This window comes from Danio rerio, chromosome 22 (genome assembly GCF_049306965.1).
Source record: "Danio rerio strain Tuebingen ecotype United States chromosome 22, GRCz12tu, whole genome shotgun sequence".
NCBI lineage: Eukaryota > Metazoa > Chordata > Actinopteri > Cypriniformes > Danionidae > Danio > Danio rerio.
This window is the reverse complement of record NC_133197.1, coordinates 32,344,280-32,365,393: the sequence shown is the minus strand read 5'-3', so window position 1 is coordinate 32,365,393 and position 21,114 is coordinate 32,344,280. Positions and strand designations below refer to the sequence as shown.

Sequence of the window (21,114 nt, the reverse complement as noted above, 5' to 3'; positions counted from 1 at the left end):
GTAATCCTGTTTTTGCGATCCGTGATCACGTAATCCAGCTTACTTTTTGAGCCAGTTTTTCAAAGCAACATTGGATTGGATCAATCTGATCTGGATAGGAACTTTTCAGGATCACTAAATCTAACCAGTGCTCAAACAGGATGGGAAATCACAATGCAGAACTATAAATATGTAAAGAGCAACAAGTAGAATAGCCAGTGTGGGGTCAGTAAAACTTTATTTTTATTTGAAAAGAAAACGCACACATTAAAAAAAAAACTAAAAACAAGAAAAACCCCAGCCCATCCTTATCCAGCAGTCCGCTCATCTGAGACCTACAACACAAACACTGTACATTGAGGATATTTATAACAAGTTTCAAATATACAGTAGATGCATTGAATAAAAAAAGACAATGTCAAAAGCTCAACAATAATTTCAGACTTCCTCATTTGATGTGGAGAGACCAGCTTGTCTGAGCATAGACTTTAGGAGGCGGATCTCAAGTCTAGCCTTGGTTTGCTGCAGTTTGGACAGTCAGTTGTTCCTCTGCCAGATGAAGCTGTGCTTCTGCCTTTTCAGTCTCTTTTTGCAATTGTTAAAAGTGATTTAAAAAATCAGCCATTGCCATTCTTTGCATTTTTTTTTTTGTTATTCTGTTATCATTGCATGCATCACTAATAAGTATTCTAAAAAGAAAATATTTTCTATTGTGATGAATATATATCTATCAATTAGTGACAGAATAAAATTGATTGTTTTTGGTTAATTTTGACAGCTGTTTGGGGGAATATTTTCCGAGGCGAAACTCTTTGTACTTTGCGGTAGGCGTATACTGAAAGGCTGAGTACGTTAAAGCCTATAATCACTGGAGCCTGAAGGATGAACAAATACAATTAAAACCTAATGAATGAATAGGATATCTTGTAAGATACTGCATGATCCAAATATAGTATTATTTGATAAATTTAGTAAGTTTTTATTACATTTTGGGCATGAAATCCACGCTGAATCCACCCTTCTGATAGGATCAGTTTAATCCAGATTTTTTGGATCAAAGTGATCCAGATCCTACAAAAAAGGTCTGAAAATCCCAAACTAAAGGTTTGATCCGTATCAAAACCAAGATTGGATTACGTGATCTTATCGGATTAGGTAATCCATTTTTTCTTTTGAAAAACCCATTTTCAAGATTTGATCCAATCCCTTATCCAAAATCCAAGTGGATTACTTTTGAAAAACCAGGCCCTAATCCTCCAGTTGATCTTATGCAATTTTGAAAGCACATATGAAAAAACTATGAAAAGAGCATCTAAAAACACAAATACTCCATGACATATTCCATGAAAAGAGCCGTCTGTTCATCAGAAATATCAGCACTGATGAATTATTGTAGTAAACCACAGAAATTCAGCAATGGCACCAGAATCTACTCAAACAGTGAGTTATTTTCATATGTTCAATATTAAAACCTAACAGATCTCTAACAACATTTAATACCATACTACATTGCTGTCATTGATTTAAGATGATACAATTTTGATATTGATAGATTTTGTCCACAAAAACCAGACTTCAAAATCAGATGACACTTTACAAAATCAGAAATCATGGAGAAATTTGGCCATCATCACGTACTGTTCAGCACTTTAGCCGTCATTATGGCAATGGGTGTGTACTAGATAATAAATCAGCTTTTTAACTTGTTTTTACTGTAAATCTATAAACATTTAATAATCTGTTCCTGTTTGATCTTACATTAGTTTTATGAGTCTCTGTGATTTTTATTTTGATCCTGTTTTAGGTTTGGTGATAAGATGTGCTGATAAAACATGTAATGATGTAAAAGAGCAACAGGTGAGAATTACATTTAACACAGAAACTTTTTCAACATCATCTCACACCTTTAGTGCTTTTTATTAAGCTGGTAGAACTTTGGTTCTTCTGAAAAACTTGAGTTGCAGCTATTCATTATTTGAAAAACCATTAACAGAGTAATTGTATATATGTAAAATTATAGTTGAACTTAAATACATGTTGTATTTATGGCCATTAAATTTAATCCACATAATTTGTTCTTTCAGTTGGTTGAAGCGGTTTTGTTGAAGCATCTCAGTGGAAACAGATCTTGTCAGAGCGAGTGCATCTTCACTCTTCTGGGTTCAAAAACAGATGCAGGAAAACAGAGTCAGAGAAGTTTCAAGCAGCACTTTTGATTTTAATTAATGTCATTTGAATACATGATATAAAAATGATAATGGTTTTTGTATATTTTTTATTTTTGTGATAAGTTTTCAAAAGACCATATGAACTTGTTTCTGGTTTTGGTTTATCACTTCAGCTGAGTTTAACCACACTGTTATGACCTAAACTGGTCACCACAAATAAGAAGTCGAGTGCGATTGCGGTAGAAAAAATATATTTATTTACTATTATCGAAGGTCATGTTGCTAGCCCACTCCGGTCCAAGATCGATCCCAGACGAAAAGTAAGTTACCAGATTCCACGAACAGCCTCCTCGCTCCTCGTCTGAAACAGACACGCTATTTATAGCAGAGCAACTAAATCACAAACCGGTGTTCTCAATCCCGGCGCTATCAGCTGGACCTGCAACACACACACACCCACACCCCAGCCACAAACAACCACAAGGGGTCGTCACAACACAATGTAGCATAAGACTTTCTAGACAAAAATAAGTTGCACAATTGCAAAACTACTATTAAACTGTTTTATATACCATTCTGAGAACTTTAAAATATTAAAATCAGTTCTGGTTTTCACTTGGCATTAAATCTGAAATAATAGTGTATTTTTGTTACTTATAAACTGCTGTAAATTATCTATATTTGATAGGCTAAAAAAACCTACAGTTTACTACAGTATTAATTAGTTCATCAGTTTACGAGTACTTAATACTTACAGCATGCTTTAGCATTTTTTAATAAAGTGTTGCAAATAACATATAGTATAATACAATTTACTATAGCTTGGTTCAAAAACATCATCACCATCATTTCTATGAAAAATTACAATAGTATTTATTTGTGTGTAAACACAGAAACAAAAACAAAAAAAAACAAAAAGAGAGAGACTGACACAAAGCCAAATGCAAAAATTTAGCTTGTAGTAGAATATTTTAACCATTTGTTTTGTGTTGGACAAAAATCAACGTCTAATGGTGTTACAGCTTGATGTTGTGTGGACGTTACCACTATGACGTCCATCAGACGTTGGATTTTGGTTGCCATACCTGATGAATAAATGTCAGTATTGGACGTCAATATGATGTTGGTTTAAGATGTTGGCTCAATTTTGGTCACTTTAACATAACCTAAAATCAACGTCATTTTATGTCATTATTGGACATCAAAATAATGTTGTCCTTAGAGGCTAGACATTGAATTTTGGTCACCTGACATCATGACCTAAATCTACCCTAATATTAACGTCTTGTGACGTTGTGTTCCTGCTGGCCAGTAACTTGATGCACTACAGAATGTTACGTTTACACACATCCACAAATTAGATGTAAACACATCAGCTTTTAACAGCGTAATACTCACTACTCTTGAGTACTTTTGAAAGGGCTACTTTTTACTCATTCTTTCAGTAATATTTACAACAGATTTACTACAACTACATTTTTAGGCGGGTATTGGTACTTTTACTCAAGTATGATTTTTCAGTACCCTTTTTCCACCACTGCAAAACGTACACGGATCCTAAATGAAAGTAAAAGTGCCAAACTGCAGTTAAAGTTGACAAATTAAAAATGAAACACCCGAAATTACATGAAACTTCAGAGGAAATGTGGTGATGCAATGACGTTAATTGAAATATGTGCTATAGCATGTAAAACAGGATCATGAAAGGCGCATTGAAAAAGCAACTCATGTAAACACCTCAATCATATCATCATCTTATTCAGATTAAGGCAAATAATTTGATTACTGATGTTCATGTAAACGTAATCATTGATTGTTCCCTTTCAATATAAAGGTTTCTGCTATATTGACTTACAATATCTTATTGTCATATAATGGTGTAACAATTTAACTGAACTGCAGTCAAATACCAAATAGTTTTTAACTATTTTTAAATAGTTTTTTTTTTTGTTTTCTTTTACGAAGCATGCGGTCCTCAGACACTTATGGTCATTTACATTATGCGTCCAGTTAAGTGGTTTGAGTGCATTCGTAAAATATGAATCATTTTATAAATGCACTTTCAGAAAGATTTTAGATCACCTGTTCTACGCCATACCTTACTGCAAACATACTTACTACAATAATAATAAAAGTAGATAAAAGTGGAGTCGTGTACTTATTGCAAACACAACCATATAAAAAATCATGTTGCTTTCCAATTCTTGTGAAGCCATAGGATGTTTTTATGTGTGGAACGATTTAAAAAATAAGAAACGCTGTGCTGTGAATTGAATGGTTCGGGTTTTTATTTATAGGTACCATCCCATCTTTAGTCTTAACTGTCCAAATAGTTTTGAGAGCCACTTTGTGTTTCGTAGTGTACAGAAATGATCCGCTCTGTTGTTCATCCCTTTTACCAGTTCTTAATACTCCTGCTGTCCGCCCTGCGTGAGCTTTTTTATCGCGACTGTGATTGAGAAAGTTATTTTAAGTTAGGTGACACACCGCAGCCCCAATGAGTTACGTATATATAGTGTTTTGTTTCCCTTTACTGTAAGCACTGACCAACATGCAAATTATATTGTGAAATATCCATATATACTCCAATTCTCAAATATATGATCATATTATTTAATAAATGAAGGGTTATGAGTCTTTAAACCTGAGGTGTCCAAACTCGGGCTGTCCAGTTCAGTTTCAACCCCAATCACACACACCTGGGCTAGCTAATCAAGCTCTTACAATGCTTTCTAGAAACATCCTTGCAGGTGTGTTAAGGCAAGTTGGAGCTAAAATCTGCAGGACAGAGTTTGGACACTTCTGGTTCCGCAGGAGATTTAAGCTGCTGGATTTACAACACGTTTATTCATCATTTTCCTGTCTGTTTAACTGGAAGCGTAATAGAGTAAATGTTGGAGTAAAATAAATGAAGTTTATTTCTAAACTCATTTTGAGTAGTGGTGGGCAAAGCGAGGCTTCATGAAACACTGAAACAATCGAAGCAAATGAGTCAAAGCTTCGAAACGTTTCGAAACCCCACTCTACGGTAACACCTAGTGGTCATTTATTCATGTATTGCACCGAAACAGCTTCAGCAAGAACATTTTAGCAAATTGAGGTATTAAACCCCACTTTGTAGAAATATATATTCAAGAGATTTAGTGGAGCAGTTATGGTTTCTGACTTCCATGTGGGCATAGTGGGTTCGAATCTAGGCAGATACAGCTATTTCGAAATGCTTTAATACCAGTTGGTAATGTTTTGTTCTTGTTTCGTTTTGTTTTAACATTGGTCTGACATCCGAATAAACACTTTTTGAATAAATAGGTCTTGTTTTGATATTAAAACGGTTATTGCTAGATTAGACACAGTTGTGGCCAGAAGGTATCAAGAATGTTATATTATTCATTAAATTTCCCATTTATTGTATTTCATTAACGTCTACCCAAACCCTAAACCCAACCATTAGTACTGTAAAAATATTTATTATTGTTTTAGTGTTACAAAAATGATGCTATATTGATGGCGTATCTGCAGCTGTAATCTATTTAGGCTACACCATAAAACAGAAATATGATTAAAATACATAAAACCATGATTTGGGAGTATTTGTACAAGTCGGGATTCGAACCCAAAAGACATTGGAAAAATAGTAACAGCATGCACACGCACAGTCCACTAGGCCATATGAGACAAGTAAAGAATCAGACTCCGGCAGTAACATGTAGATTTGCCAGGTCTCGAAACGCTTCTTAACTGATCGATGCTTTGAATCACTTTAGTCACGTGACCTGGGTGTTTCGGATCATGCTTCGGTGCAGTGTTTCGAAACACTTGCGCTTCAGGATCTCGAAACTGTGTTGAAATGTCAGTTTCACGTCAGCCATCCCTAATTTCGAAAGGGATCGCGTGCTTATGATTTATCACAGCCGGTCTCACATTAGCTAATCATGATCTCCCAATCATATGATTCCTAAGTTACTATAAATAACCAGTCTTCAGTCTACACTTATCTTCTTCTGGAAGATACTCCCCTTCCTCCCCTTTTACCAAAGATCGAGCGGCATGGTGGCCCAGTGGTTAGCACTGTTAAGCCCAGAGCAAGAACATTGCCCGCCCTGGTCCCCACCAGGCCGGTGGGTGTTTCTGTGAGGAGTTTGTATATTCTTCCCATGTCCATTTGGGTTTCCCCCGGATTCTCCGGTTTCCTCCCACCATTTAAAGATACACATAATGCATAACAGATTTAACAAATCAGGCACTTGTCTAGCTTCCTTCTTCTCAAGTGTTCCCTTAGCTACTGCAGCCGGGGAGTTTTTGAGATACACGTGAGCTCAAGCTCCCTTCTTGCTCTGCAAACGGGAGGAAGCCCTGGGCTCAAGGATCCCTTGAGCTCAGGGCTCTCTCCCGGGATAGCGTGCCAAACAAGCTTTTGATGGATCATCAGCTAAGTGTGAACTCCTGAAACAGTGTGTCTCTAATATGAATAAAGCACATTGTGCAGTTATATTTAAAAATAATTATTATTGCCACCTCCATAGTCACCAGCGTGTATTTTACAAATCATAAATGTTGCTTTTTGCTAGTAGTTATGTGTATTTGAGTGTCTGAAACCTAAAATAAATACTATATGTTTGAAAACACTGTTAAATTGTGATTTATGACCAACACTGCATATCTTTTCCAAGCCTCAGCTTAAAAAAAAAAGTTTAATTTCAGCAGGTAAAGGTTTGAGTTATAAACGTTTTAATCACATGTGTGTGATTGTACATGTGAAAGAGTTCAGATCACACAGAGTCACTGACTCCATCATTGGCTCCGAAACGACAATCAAGACTTTCTCCTTTCTCCGATTCCTCCATAGGACACCACCATGTCACCCAGTCCTTTCCACTCAGCCTCCCTGTAGCAGCGTCCAGACAGACTCTCTTTACACAGAATCTGTGGGAGGCCAGTAAATCTGTCTGGGTGATCAGGATAAATCATCGGCTCTGAGTTATGCACCAATGTTTTGTTGTCCTCTGCAACTGAGAGCATTTCATGTGCCGTGTTTGGATCAAGAGTGAGATTACAGGCATCTACGAACAAGAATAAGTTACAATAATAGGAGCACAAATACACAGTTAAATATAAACACAACACTTTCATTTTTGCTCTCATTTTCAAGAGCTGAATTCAAATATTTTTTTCTATTAGGGATGCTCAAAATAACTGATTAACCGTTAACAGAAATGGTGCATTTGTAACTGATTAATGGTATCAGTTAAACGACATTAAATTATATTACTTTTTATATTTAAAATTTTGGCTGCATAAGGGGCTGATTACAGCGAACGCGCTTTTTGCATTGAGAAGGGTATTTTTTGAATGGTTTACTAACAGCCGTGAGTGTTTTACGCACTGCTTAAGCCTAGTTCACACTACAGGATTTTAAACATCAGCAGATCGCTGTGCTGATCACACTACATGACTTGACTTTGTGTCTTTTAATCTCTGTGGTGTTCACACTACGCAACACTCCGTGAACGATCCACAAGAGGGGGGTCACACACTACATGATCTGACAACATCTCATTCCCCATCAGCTCATTCAAGCTACCAAACCACAGCCAATGAAAATTTGAGGGAGGAGTCGTCAGAAAAAGCTGAACACTATTGGCTGCTTGTGTGCTGATTACATCACTGACAGCGTTTCAAGCTTTGGAGAAAGCATTTAAAAACATTGTCAAATCAGCTGATTTATTAGCGGATTATTCACTCATCTGCAGGTTCCAGTGGATAGATACACAGAGAGTTTTTAATTTTTGTAATTTTATAACTCTTTGAAAAATAAAACTAACATATTTATAACACCCTGCCGTTTTCTAACTATTAGTGTATTTCTTTCTGACATTGTTATTTTATTTTATTACAAAACAGTAAAGAACTGAGCATTTCTGCCTTAAAATACCATATTGGTCAAAATGACTGCATGCATGTCTGATACTTTTCGCTGTGACTTTAAATGTGTGCATTTTCTTGCCTGGCAACTTCCTGCTAACATAAACAAAACTTTCTGATGGCAAAAACATCAATTTACTTCAGATATCTTTCAAAACTGCATATTCTGTGCTGTTAAATAGCTCCTGTTTGAAAGTGAAAATGAAAGCCAAGACCTTTAAGTGTTTTAGTATCTTAACTACATATTTATAGGCTGTATTACAAAAAAAAAGATTATATTTTTAGGGTAATGGTGTCATTAAATATGATGCCAGACATTCAAAGCTTAATTTTAATATCTCAATAATAGCTTTGAATGTAAATATGTTGTGACAATATGGCGCTTTATATGAGAACGGTCAGAATGAGCAGTATGGTAATTCTAATAGTTACACAATTCTAGTTCCACTGTTAATATAGCCTACTCTCATGTCTGTGTTAACGCAGAATGAAGCGAGTGCACCGATGCCCATTCTGACCAATCAGATGTTTCTGCTGAGCTCCTGAACACACAGGCATTCAGCTCATGCTGATATGCTCTCTCATTGGCTGCAGCTCGTCACTACATCTGACCACACGTGTGGTTGAGTCAGCCGACTGCTCTGGAATATTTAGCATGCTGAATGTTGGATTTCCGTCTGCGAGGTGTCTGCGACGCGTCAGCGAGCCTCGTTGATGCATTGTTCAGTAGTTCACACATAAAGAGCGCCGAGCGCCCGCAGATTTCTTCCCGATCACAGCGCAATCTGTCGGCGAGCTCGTTAACTTCCAAATCGGGCTCAAATCAGGCTTAAAATCCTCTAGTGTGAACTAGGCATTATGCGCCCTGCATGCCTCACGTTATACTGTTGTGTGCTGTGTGCTCGTGGTTGAAATAAAACTCAACCTTGAGCGGAAAAACTTGTTACGTCTGTCGCGTCTTTCATTCTTCAATAAAATGAAAGCAGAGGCAGGGTTTCTGTTAAAGTGCCTGCAGTGTTTGTGTTGTCAGAACAACAGGTAACTTTTAATAATGGAGAAGAGACTTGTGGTCGCATTTTCAAGTATCCAGAGCTGTATTACTTTACAAATCATGAACATCACAATGTTATTATATATTACAATATATCAACATGGACAGCAAAACTCGCGCACAATAGACCAGCTGATTCAGTCGTTTCCTATAGTGACATTGAAAAAGAGCATCGCGCTTCTTTTTTTCTTGTCAACATAAAAGGCAGTGAGGTCCACCTCGCGTTTTTAGAACAGAAAAGTGTGATCGGCCCCTAATGTGCAACACATATTTGTTAACTCGCGGGACAGTAACACGTGCAACCACACATGCCTACAGACGGATTTTGTCAAAGAAGCAAAGCAAAATGAAAAAAAGGATATTTCTGGTTACAGTTTGACTCAAACCAGCGCTGATGCTGATCGCCTCTGTGCTGCCTGAAGCCGCGTCATAAACTTAATAAATAGGCTATTGATGACTTAGTGTTCAACTAACAAATCAACTTTTTCCATTTAGAAAATGTGTTATTTATAGTTCTTATATAATATCAATTTTTAAAATAGCCTACATAATCTATGAATAAAACAAATCCAATGATTTTCTTACATTTTTCATAATGATAACTCTGCACCAAACTGAAGCTTTATTTTCTTGCTTATAAAACATGTATGCATATGCTGTTATATGCTATAGTAGCCTATACTTTACAAAAAGTCAACATACAAGCCCTTAGGTTCAAACGCACTGGCAGCGTGCACACATGAACCACGAGTGAGACGGGGGGAAATATGTCATTATGACAATCTTTAAGCTAATGACTTCTAATAAAATGTTAAAATGGGTTTTGTGACATAATAATAACAACGAAGCATTAATTAGATGCATGTTTCCAGAGGAGCGATCGATTTAATAGCCTGATATTTTTATTTGACGGAAAAAAAAACGATTGGACAAACAGCCTATGCCGGTTCTTAAGGATTCAGTCAGTGTTTTCGTTTTGTAATTAAAATTTGCCATTTCAGTGAAAAATATCTAGGGCAGGCCTGTTGTTTTATTGTTTTTATTTAGTTGATTCTTTTTTCTATGCTGTCGGAAACACTGCAGGTGCATGAAGATGTTCTGTTATGTTCTGTATGCTGTTAGCATGTTAAAATAAATCAGTATTTAAAAATATTTAAAGGGTCACAAAATAGAAAATGTCAATTTTTTATATTAAATAATATTTGAATATCTGTCTGTTAATGGTTAATATTCGGTGTGAATAAGTGCTATAGGCAAGTTTCAGGTCTGTAAAGTCTAAGAAGGAAAGCATTAGTATTTTTTTTTTTGAGTACAGTTAGTGGTATATCCAGACAGGCCATTGCAGATTAAGAAGTGAAGTGGAGACTAAATAGTTTAGTTTTTAGTCGTTTCTTGAAAACAGCGAGTGATTCTGCCATTCTGATGCAGTTAGGGAGTTCATTCCACCAACTGGGCAGATTGAATGCGAGCGTTCGGGAAAGTGATTTCTTCCCTCTTTGGGATGGAACCTAGAGGCGACGTTCATTCACAGAACGCAAGTTTCTGGAGGGCACATAAATCTGCAAAAGTGAGAGCAGATAAGAAGGAGCAAAGCCAGACGTCACTTAGTAGGCAAACATCAGAGCAGCAACTGGCAGCCAGTGCAAACGGATGAGCAGCGGAGTGACGTGCTCTTTTAGGTTCATTAAGGACCACTCGTGCTGCTGCGTTCTGGAGCAGCTGAAGAGGCTTGATAGAGTTAGCTGGAAGCCCCGCTAGAAGAGAGTTGCAGTAATCCAGTCTGGAGAGAACAAGAGCTTGAACAAAGAGTTGAGCTGCATGTTCAGATAAGAAGGGTCGGATCTTTTGGATGTTATAGAGTGCACATCTGCACGATCGAGCAGTTCTAGAAATGTGGTCAGAGAAGTTTAGTTGGTCATCAATCGTTACTCCAAGGCTTTTCACCATTTTGGATGCAGTAATGTTTGCCCCATCCATCCATCGGATTGAAAAGTTATGGTGTAGAGTCGGGTTGGCAGAAACTACAAGCATTTCCATTTTTGCAAGGTTAAGCTGAAGATGATGATCTTTCATCCAGTGTGAAATGTCTGACAGGCAGGCTGAGATGCGAGCTGGAACCAAGGGATTATCAGGATGAAAAGAGATGTATAGCTGGGTATCATCAGCATAGCAGTGGTAGGAGAATCCATGTTTCTGGATGACTGGTCCTAGAGATGTTGTGTAGATGGAGAAGAGAAGTGGGCCAAGAACAGAGCCTTGAGGTACCGCAGTGTTTAGATGCTGTAGGTTGGACACCTCTCCCCTCCAAGACACCCTGAATGACCTGTCAGAGAGGTAAGATCTGAACCATTGTATAACAGTGCCCACAACGCCCAGTGACTCGAGCGTAGATAGCAGGATCTGGTAGTTTACAGTGTCAAAAGCAGCTGACAAATCCAGCAAGATGAGTACTGATGATTTTGAGTCTGCTTTAGTCAGTCTGAGATCCTCCACAACCGAGAGCAGGGCAGTCTCAGTTGAGTGGCCTTTCTTAAAGCCGGATTGCTTGTTGTCCATGAGATTGTTTTGAGTAAGAAAGTCCAGGACTTGATTGAACACTACCTTCTCCAGAATCTTGGCCATGAATGGAAGCAGGGATACTGGTCTGTAGTTTTCAAGTAGTGTATGGTCCAGGTTGGGTTTCTTTAGCAGTGGGGTTACCCTAGCCTGCTTAAATGAAGTGGGAAATAAACCAGAGTCAAGAGATGTGTTAATTATGTGAGTCAGTGTTGGTATGACAGCAGGAGAGATGGCTTGCAAGAGATGAGAGGGAATGAGATCAAGTGGACAGGTGGTTGCATGACTAGACAGCACGAGTTTGGACACCTCAGACTCAGAGAGCTGAGGAAAAAGAGGGGAGTTTGTGTGGTGTCGGTGGTGTACCTTGCGTGTTTGTTGTAGGTGCAGCAAATTGAGCACTGATTTTTGCAGTTTTGGTGCTAAAGAATGTAGCAAAGTCATCAGTAGTAAGTGTGGAGGATGCGGGTGTAGGAGGAGGATAGAGGAGGGAGGGAAATGTTTTAAAAAGTAGGTGAGGATTAGTGGCATTGTTGATTTTTCTGACGGAAATATGTCTGCTATGCAGAAGTAACCTCAGCCGAGAAAGAAGACAGACGAGTTTGGTATGTTAACCCGCTGGGGTCTAAGGGTGAATTGGGGTTCTGGAGAAGTTCTGACATGCACTGACATTTGTGTGGTTTTCAGTATATTAAAAACATATTATTGGCTAAAGTGTGATAACACTTTAAACAGCACAAGTTGGGCTACAATAATACCTAAGCAGCATGTTTGTGTTTTTGAGAAAGAAACGTTTATGCGTGGTTAGTGAAAAACTAAAATTTTGAAGTCACTGAAACAAGGCCGTGAAACACACAGAGAACATTTGTGCACAAGACTTTTGAGAACTGGATCTGGTAGTCTAGTGTTTTTGCTTCAAAATGATGTGAGAATCATTTTGTTAACTTGCTCACAGAAAACAATATAATGAATTGAAAATTCTAAGTCACTTTTTAAGTGAAATTGATTTATTCGAGAAGGTGTGAACTATCATTACTATGCAGTGAGTCACACCTGAAGACAAAGACCTGCATAATGAGCTGCATAATGAGCCATCAGACAGGTACAGTATGTGACTAGGAGGGAAGAGTTTCAAGGAGGAGTTAGAGGAAAGTTTCTATACGTCTTTGTTTGCAGTTTATTTAAAGTATATTAATCACAAAAAAACAAGAGATACTTTTGTGAGAGTCAGTGCACACTGTAAAACTCATCAAACTTGTAAACTTACACATAGCAAATCTACAGATTTTTTATTTTTTTTTTGTAAATGAAGATTGTCTATAAATAGTTTATAAATAAGTAAAAAAAAAAAAAAAACATGCCTAAATGCAACATATTATCTTAAAATTGTCAAACATTTTAAATTAGTTAAAAAAACAATACATCATAATATATGGAATAGTGTATACTAAGTTTGAATTATAATAATACGATTCTGAGTTAGTTTTGGTAATCTCATAATAGAGCAATGTTATTTTATAGAATGAATCTATATTAACAAAAATAACTGTGAGCACAAGAAAGCAGGTGAAAAACACACCATGTGCGATAATGAAATATTTTAAACAGTCGCGCGCATCACAGCAGCTTTTGGCTCAAGTGATCATCCTCTCATTCAGTATTCACAGTGATTATTTAAGGAATAAACGTACAAAGGACACTTAGAAATGTAGAATTGCTGACAGGTATCTTTTGATGAGGAGGGGCGCAGGAAAAAGGCAGTATTTCACTGTAACACCTGGCCTTCTTCTTGACATCAGCGGAGACTCAGAGACACAGGATTATTTGATCCTGGTCCACTTTTGTAGCATTTTTATAAATTTTTGTGACGTTGAAGGCTACATCTTTATTTAACAGTTTGTTGGCATGACACACGGACCAGCATTACTCGCATTACTGACCAAACTCAGAGCACTTCTTGTCTACTTTAGCTCTCTTTGCCACTGGTCCTTTACCTCCATTGTTTTCACATCTGGATTTACATATGAAGCGCGCTTACTGAGAGGCGGGACCACGCTGCTGTAATGAGGCAATATAGGAGAATCCGTACCAGCCCTTACTTTTATACGGATTACATAAAAAGAGATCATTTGTTTACGACTTGAATTGGTTAATGCAAAAGTAGACATATCAAGCTTTATATAGATATCATAAATCATCATCTTTGTTGACTATTTGCCGAGTTTCCTTTCATTTTAGTGACGTGTTTTTCTGACCACAGTCTGCTCGCGTCTTCAGACGCTTGTAATAACAATGCCCCATAGGCGTGGTCGCATTAAAACTAACGAGATCAGACTGAGAAACTAGACATAGCGTTGGTTTCATACCGATTACTTTATCAAGCAATGTTTATTTTCAACATGCATAGCTGTGTTTAAAAGTAGACACTTTAAGCTTTCTAGAAATGCATGTCTCATCTGTGTGCGTTTAGTATTCGCGGAGTTTCAGCGCATTTTACTGACGCGTTTCTAAAAGCAGTTCACGGAGAGAGAAAAGACAGAATGCCTACACTGTTTGTTTTCCTTATTTTGCAAAAGCACACACGTTTGTTGTTGTTGTGAGTGTACACAACAGAAAGAAGACACATAACAGATTCGATTGATGTATTGATCTTATCTGTACGATCAAAACTGAAAGTATCATTTAAGTTCATTTCAGCAGTTTGACGCCACCACAGGTCAAAACGTGTATACGCTGTCTTCGACCCCAGAGGGTTAAAAGCTGTGCAGGATTTTTAGTTTTCCGCCAAATTCTCTCTGGAGCCTGAAGTTTCGAGCAATGCTCACGTAGAGCATCTGAGAGCCAGGGTGCAGGAGGACTGGCACGGGCTGGCCTAGATGTAAGAGGACATAATCTGTCTAGACATGATGCTAGTGTGAAGCACAGTGTATCAGTGGCACTGTTTGTATCAAGTACAGAGAGTTTGCCAGATGGAGGAAGAGAGTCTGAAACAATGGTGGATAGTCTAGTGGGTGAGAGAGAGCATAGGTTTCTGCGAAAGGCAACCAGTGTTGGAGTGTGTGGCGGCTCAGGAGTAATGTGGATGTTGAGGGACAGAAGGAAATGATCTGATATTTGTAGTAGATATACTAGTGTTTGATCAGCGAAGCAATGTCGTGTGTAAATAAGATCTAGCTGATTACCTTATTTGTGAGTAGCAGAAGTAGGTACTCTTTTGAAGTCAAAAGAGGCAAGCAGAGTCTGGAAGTCTGTCAATGTGAATGTTGAAGTCACCTAGCACCAACAAGGGAGTGTCATAATTAGAAAAAGATGAGAGAAGAACAGCCAGTTCATCTAAGAAGTAAACTATTGTACCCGGTGGGCGTTAGATGACAACCACATTTATGTAGAAGGGGTGGATAATGGAGACTGCATAGAATTCAAAGGAGCTGATTGTTGGCAGGGACGGTCTCTGAGTGAATTTCCATTCTTTGGAAATCAGTAGTCCAGTCCCACCCCCTCTCCCTGTCTGACGAGGAGTGTGGGAAAAAGAGAAATTAGCAGAAAGAGCTGCATGTGTAGCAGTGTCCTCCGGCCTCATCCAGGCCTAGTTATTCTGATTATAGTCAGAATATGTAGCTATAGAGGTAATAAAATCTGCCTTGTTAACAGCTGATTGACAATTCCAGAGGCCCACGGAGAGAGTGAGTTGTGAAATAGCAGATACATGTATTGAACAAAGGTTGTGAGGATTACGCCTGCAGCGTACCTCCCGTGCTTTGCGAGTGTTAGTAACAACAGGAATTAGTAAATACATAATAAAAGTGCAATGAGAACAAAATTAAGTGTAGAGATAAAGTAAAGTAAGAAAGTAAAGTACTCAAGTGCTTTGTCTGTGTCTTTGCTCGGTGGAGTCACGCAGGTAGAGGCGATGGTCTTTACACCATCTCATTTACTCACTATTCAATCAGCTAGTGAATAGCTTCACTAGCTGATTGAATTCAGCTGGACAACCAGAGCACTAGCTGATTGAATTCAGCTGGACACCCAGAGCACTAGCTGATTGAATTCAGCTGGACACGCCTCGAGAGCAAAACAACGCCCGAAACTGCGGCGGACAACGAGAAACCGTCCGCGCTCAACACACAAGCTCTTATAGTAACTAAGGAAACAGTGGGTAAACTTTTCTAGTACTATACACAACTGAAAACAAGTTTTAAATGTCCTACAACCTTACACAAAAGCTCAAAACAAGTCTTAAGTGTCCTCAAACCATACACAACAACTGAAACAAGTCTAAATGTACTTACAGGCTGTTGGTCTCGTTGCTAAAGTGCTTCTCCTTTGGCATCAGGATGCTGATAAGACAGCATGACTATTGGACAGGTGTGCTGCAGACAGTCTGGCTGAGTTTTTCACCCTAAAGACTTTTGTTCATACACATGTGAATGTGTTGTGCAGCACACAACAGAATTTAGCTAGTGTAACCACAGCTTTAGACTGGCCACAATAAACGCCTATCTAAAATGTGCTAAACTCCACAACGTGTTACATGTCATAGGGTGTGCTGACTGCAGGAATGTCCACCACAGCTGTTTCCCATAAATTATCGTAAGCCATCCCTAAAGGAATTTCTGAGATTCTGGCAGTAAATCCAACTGGCCTCACAATCACAGCTGCTGCAACAATCACTTTGCAAAAGCAAAGAATGTCTGCACAAACAGTCAGAAACCGTCTCAGGGAAGCTCATCTGCATGCTCCTCATCTTCATTGGGTTTTGACTGCAGTTTGTTGTTGTACAGTTTGTAACTTTTGTGGGCAAATGCTCACATTCGATGGTATCTGGCACTTTGGAGACTAGTGTCCTCTTAAAGAATGAATATTGGTTTTCACTCTACAGGGCAGATGGCAGACAGTTTGTATGCTGTTGTGTGGATGAGCGGTTTTTGAAGTCAACATTCTGAATCAAATTGATAATAGTGGCATTGGAATTATGGTATGTGAGGCATGCTATTATTGGTATTTTGAATGCATAGAAATACCTCGACAAAAAACCCTGAGAGCCATTGTTGTGCCGTTCATCCACAAACATCGGTATTGTCAATTCCTGGAAGCTGAAAACATCCCAGTTTTTGCATCCTGACCTGATATGTCACCCAATGAGCATGTTTGAGATGCTCTGGATCAGTGTATATGACAGCTTGTTCCAGTTCCTGCCAATATCCAGCAATTTCGCACAACCACTAAAGAGGAGTCGACCATCAGTCCACAATCAACACCGTGATCACTCTTTGTCAAGCAGATGTGCTGCACTGCATGAGGCAAATGGTGGACACACCAGACACCTGGTATTATTTGAGAGAAATATGCATCTTTTGTACATGGTCTCAGATCTTTGAGTTCAGCTCATTAAACAAGGGAGCAAAAACGAAAGTGTTGCATTTAAATATTAGTTGAGTGCATGTTCAAATCAAACTTTTTTTAGTTGCATGAAAATATTTTCTGGTTCTGAAATTTGGCAAAGAAAAATAAGTGTTGACCAACATTTTAGAAGTTCCTCTCTAGCCAGGGTCTCTCCATTATGATCCTTGGTACAGACTGTAACAGAAAAAGGTATAAATGCCACTGTGACTTAATTTCTCTGAAGGTCTGTGGAAGTGAATGTTGGAAAATTAAGAAAATAAGAATGACGAAAGTCAAATTATGTTAAAAGAGTCATTTTTATTCCAAAACAAAAGATTTTGTTGAACTCCAGGAGACTACTTTCATTATACAGTCTGAAAAAGGTACTTTTGTACCTTTGCAAAAGTTGTATCTTATATGGTACAGAAAAGAACTCTTATGATACTGTAGGGGATCAACCTACGTTTTAATATCGATCAGGGGTTTATTAGCTCATTTCAATGAATCGGATCCTGAAGGTACCTCAATTCGACTCAATTGAGTCAGATTGAATCAGATTAAAAGATTCACACTTTATCTACCATTTGTCCCGCAAATAGAAGACATCGTATCTCACCAATCTTGTTAATATTATTTACGTGGCCAACGATAATAACATAACACAGTATTGGATGTTTGTTTAGCAAGGTAACAAGATCTACAGCTCGAGGCAATGACTTAGAAGCACACAAACAAGAACACAGTTCTTACAAAATGAGTACAAAGATTTATTGAGCTACACTACGATACATGAAACTAACTACGTAATAAGCAAACAACAAACAAACGCACACACACATTCACACATACACACAGAGGTAGTTCAGAGGATGCAATATGAGTTGACAACGTCCCAAATTAATTCTAATACTTCTTACAAGATCTTAGAATAACACCTGAGAAACCACAAAAGCAGAGATATGGCTTATCTTTAACTGCTTAAGATCAATCTGCACAAGATCAGCAAGAGACAACATTAGTTTGTGTTACTTGCGCCCTTTTTGCTGAAGTCGAATCTCCCTCGCCGGCTGGCCTTGGGGAAACACGGTGCTTCTGATTGGGTAGTTTCTCGCTTCGATGACGTCTTTGGGATTCACGCGCTCATGAATGGCTGTTGTCCTGGGTTACCGAGGTGACAGACTGCTGAGAGTCGGTTTGCGGAAGTTCATGCAGCTTCGGGAGTCCCGAAACTTAAGAGGTTTGCGTGGAAGTTCATAGTGACCCAATCGCGTGGCGACGCGTTGTCCGGGCAGGCGAAAGGGGGCAGAGAGCAAAAGCATGCGCAAGCTAGCTGATGCAAAAAGCAAAGTTTCTTTGTTGCAGGGTGTTTTTAAGTGACCTGGTCTGGTTCGTCCCCATGGCACTGTCTGCCAATGAGCAGCTGCCATGAAGGGTGGGGCCACGCCCCATACTGACGTAGGAAAGGTCATTAATTAACAGACTGCATGTAGATTTCACGTGGTAGAACTCTTGCAAGATTGAAACTGTCCTACATCAAACGTTACAAGAAGAATACTGTTTGTACTACTAGTTTTTCATTTACACCAACATATTGCAAATGTCACTAGCTTTTGTTCAATACCAGACATCATACATTTCAGACACATACAGATTATTTTACTCTGTTATAAGGGTTAAAACAACACATTGATTAACCTAGTTGATTGGAATAAACAGCATATATGGAACATTATGGCATATTATTCAAAGATACATCTGCCTTAGTTCTAACATTAAGAGATTAGCTTTTGTTCATATGCATTAATGTTTCTAGAGATCTCTTTGTCTCTACGAAATTGTGCTTCTCGCAGGATATGCCCAAGGCGAGCACATGACCAGGAGTCAATTAAAAGTCTCGTGAAATGGTTTCCGCTGAAGATCCTGTAAGGGCCATTGTTTTTAATTTAACTGGTTTAATTAATCATTGGCTAGTTAGCCGAAGGGTACCAGAACATCTGCATAGAAGTACTAGTCAGAGGAGCCCGAAATCAATTGGAGCTCTGTTATCCTGATGGTATAAGCCCTCAAGCTAGTTCAATGAATGAGACCATTGGAGATGCCCAAGATTTCAGATTCAACTTGTGTTAACCACTGCAATATGCCGATGAGTTCCTTCAATACTGTTCTGCACCTTTTATGGTACAATTGAAATGAAGGTACTCAATTGTTCTCATAAAAAGGTACATAAGTGTTGGACATCTCCTTCTTTATTACAATATCTATGAAAATAAACATTACTGGAAAGGCAACGTGATTTTATGAATAATTAAACATTAGTTTTGCATAATTCTATTTCTACTTTAATATTAAGTCAATTAAATAGACTTTTAAGTGATTACAAAGGTATTGTGTGAAACTGGAGAAAACAAATGTTTTATATTGTACATGGGAGAAAGTTTTTTCTGTAACATTTTAGTGTTAAAGTTATGTTAAAGTATTTTTATTCTTTATTGTCAATGGAAAAGGTGCATTCACACAAAAAGAAACTTAAAAAAAACATTGTTTAAAATGTATTTGATGTTTAATATTTACAGAATTTTTTACGCATTTTGGATATAGCAAAATGTCTTTAAATAGTTCTTGAAGGAACACATTTGACCCTTTTAAGGTACAAAGTGTCTTGTCACTGTAATACCTTCATGTATCAGATTTGTACATTTGAAGAAGGTACAATATTTTATCTGCAGGTTTTAAAAACCAAAGTTACATTTTGTTTTCCCATGGTACAAACCATGCCCTTAAATGTACAAACTGCAATGGTACAAAATTGTTTCTTTGTCTTAAGGTACAATTATGTTCCATAAAAAGGTACTGCCCCAGTGACCAGGGTTTGTACCATCTTTGGTACAACATTGTACCACTTTTTTCTGAGAGTGTACTTTCTCATATTTATGTAGTATTTTCTTTTTAAATGTCATTTACATCATATATTTGACAGTTATCAATACATTTTTGTATTTTGAATGGATGAAAAATCTTTTTTTTTTTTTTTACATCAAAATAAAGCCCCTTTCTTTTGTCCATGGCGGAATATTGCTTCACTGTTATATATAAAGTCTTTTTTTTTGTCAAAGAGATTTCAATTGTACCATTACTGTTTAATCTAGGGATAGAAAACCTAATTATTTCGCTTACATACCCAGATTTTCATTATATGGGATCTTCAATCATTTTTGACATTACTGCTAAACTTTTGTGCTCACCTTTGGTTGAGTACTAATCAGCTAATTTCAGCCGTAATCAGCCATTTGATTTGACAGTTTCTGCTTAACATAGAGGTAAAGTTGGTTTTATATTCGCACATTCGTCCATTATGTCTGTTTACGATGTTACTTTGAATATTCGAACGGATATATATGAAAGACTTCTAACATTACCACTATCTACTCACTGTGAACAATGTTGTACTTAATTCTATTGTTGAATTTAAACGTATATTAAAAGCAGTAGTCTGCCCAAAAACTTATCCATAGATATATACACTAGATATCGCATAGGGACCCTGAGCATGCGTCATTAGCGCCGCCACATTGGTACAGTGCTCCCAGGACAAGAGTCATTCATCCGCACTAGTCAAGACAGTGTTATTACGTAAAGATGCGGGACTAGCGCTGTCAACGGGTGTAGTAACGAGCAAACAAAGAAAACAAAGCACAAAAGCAGAACATTTCATAGGTAATATTAAGTTTTTTTTTTTCTGTTTTTGTATGTTCTGAACTTTAGTGCTAATCAGGTAACGTTATTGATGATAACAGTAAACAGGGAGGGTGAATAGTTTCAATTTCTGAAACACACAGTGAAATTTCTGTACACACAAACACAAGCTTTTTGTCAGGAATGCCCAAGCGGTCACTGATCCATCAATGTAGAAAAGTGATGTAAAATTATAATTTTCGTAATTAGAAAAAAAATTACATACTAACATCCAGGAAAACTCCCGATCATAGATATATGTGTATATCTCTGGCTTTGGATGGCCATAGTCCTCCACTGTACCTTGGTTCCGCATTCATTTCA

General features: G+C 37.8%; 1 long non-coding RNA gene across 6 annotated transcripts; it reads right to left on the bottom strand.

The window, feature by feature from the left end:
• Positions 1 to 200: 200 nt before the first annotated feature.
• On the bottom strand, positions 201 to 18,402 carry LOC110438286 (uncharacterized). 6 transcript variants are annotated; one of them, XR_011010394.2, is made up of 4 exons: positions 15,966 to 18,402; positions 14,859 to 14,949; positions 2,410 to 2,586; positions 201 to 2,135 (listed from the first exon to the last, which is right to left on the bottom strand). It is a non-coding gene; the product is annotated as an uncharacterized lncRNA (long non-coding RNA). The 6 variants fall into 6 exon arrangements; XR_012397883.1 differs by having other exon boundaries at positions 2,410 to 2,508; XR_012397882.1 differs by lacking the exon at positions 14,859 to 14,949 and adding an exon at positions 6,935 to 7,207 and having other exon boundaries at positions 15,966 to 16,185.
• Positions 18,403 to 21,114: the final 2,712 nt, after the last annotated feature.